Below are 2182 nucleotides of genomic sequence, written 5' to 3'. Positions count from 1 at the left end.
TTTCTCTGTAATTTTAAAGTTAACTTAAACGAAAAAGAAACTCTAATGTAACTGAAAATAAATTCAGGCTCAACATTTTCTAATTAATAAAAAAAGAAGAAAAAAAGAAAATGGAAAAATTCAGGATTGAGTTTCATTTTTATCTGTGTCATTTGATGCAAAACTTTATGTAATATTATGATAAAAACAATAAATGAATGCTTACATATATCATGAAAATTTAAAACCTTCACCAACTCCTGATATACCAGTTGTTACATTTGTCTAAAAATTAAAAACATGGTTCCTGTGGCAAACTGATTCAAAATTCAAAAAGCAAAATGTGACTTTCATTTACATGGGTATATTATACATAGTTGTGTGGAACGACTTTTCAACACCGAAAGTAAACTAAAATAAAAAATTAGCTTTAATTGGTTAGCTTAATATTTAATTTATTATATTTGCTATAGTAATGCAAAATTACTTTCCGTTTTTAACAAAAAATTCAAGATAATATATTTCTATTAAGATCGAGATAATAATAAGCGTGATAAAATTACGAGAGTAATTCTTTGTGATAAAATTAAACTTTATAAACAACATTTAAAAATCTCAAATGGTAAAAGTTTCATTAAAACCACATGGGTACACAAATGGCAGGTATGATAAAAACATAAATGATATAATTCAACAAGTATACAATTGAAAGTAACAACATTAAATTGACAAGAAGTGTTAGAAAATTAAATATATATATATATACAGTAAACCCCCGCTATAGTGAACATGAGTGCACTCCCGGATATAGTGAACGCTCCCGTGCCTTGCTTTACAAATATAATATTACTTTTTGTGGATATAGTGAATCAAAAGAAGAGAGGAAATTGAATATTATGATTTTTTTTTTGTCTTCGACTGATTTTTTTTTCTTCATTTTTGGTAATTTTGAAATTTTTACATAAAATACATATACCGAATTTTTAAAACCATCTCTTCAGTGGAATGCAGCCATAAGCATTTTTTCTTGTTTGCTTCTTCTACCTTAGTTTCCTATCCCTAAATAAAGGTCATCCCTAAATTTTTTGTACGTAAGACGAAAAGTAATAAAAAATAAACGTTAACACATTGTTTGTTACTATATATTACTTTTAAATCATTTTTGTATTTCTTTTTATTGGTCATTTAGTTAAATAATGTGTAATAAAAGGGAGCAGTTCGGAAAAATTAGTTAAAATTATTTACAGTAAAGATATAGTGAACTCCCGGTTATAGTGAACTGAAATTTTAGCCCCTTGAAAGTTCACTATAGTGGGATTTGACTATATATATATTATCTTGCCGTGAAGAATTGTCTGAACTTTAGAACAGACAAATAACTTAAATATTTTAAAAGTTATTAAACTTTTTTGAAAATCGCCACTTTTGTGGCATTTTTTCACCTAAAGGAAAATTATCAAAATCTCTGCCTTATTCTCAGTTTTTGTAAATTTTTATGAGCCCCAGGTAATGCAGCATTGGAGTAATTTTATAAATATTTAAAAATTAAATTACTAACGCTTTTCATTTTCTCAAAACTGTGGCTTTTTTCTCTATTGACGTTTAGTGCTATTTTCAAAATAAACTTAAACAGCGCTATCTTTAGATAGGCTAAACTTGACCTAACAGTCATAAGTAACAGTTGCAAACTCACAGCAGTTATAAAAATAGCATATTATTCGCAAAAAAGCGTCAATTCTTATTACGACGGAGCCTTCGAATAACCACCTTAGGGTATCTGGTGAATCGCTGAGATATTAAATTTATCGAATTAAACCGTTCATGATTATTTAAAAAGCCTAAGGTTTAACCTCAAAACTCATCAAACCTCATTAACATCAAAATTAAAAAATCATCCATTTTAGAACAGTGCCACCACTCGAGGCGGGAAATGAATTGTCTGCAACAACGGTTAACGAAATTACTTCAGACAAAGAGGTGAAAAAATCCACCTGAATCAGATTTTTGCCAGCAAAGAACAAAACTTTTATGCGAGTGGGATCATGCTACTGCCAAGAAGATGGCAAAAGGTATTAGACTAGAATAAATAATATATAATGCAAAAAGACATTTAATCACTATAAGAAAATTGCCTTTAATTTTCATGAAGGAAAAAAAATAGTAGGAAATAGTATATTCTAAACTATAACATACATACAACCCC

Source organism: Parasteatoda tepidariorum, chromosome X1 (assembly GCF_043381705.1).
Source record: "Parasteatoda tepidariorum isolate YZ-2023 chromosome X1, CAS_Ptep_4.0, whole genome shotgun sequence".
NCBI lineage: Eukaryota > Metazoa > Arthropoda > Arachnida > Araneae > Theridiidae > Parasteatoda > Parasteatoda tepidariorum.
This window is presented reverse-complemented; position numbering follows the sequence as displayed.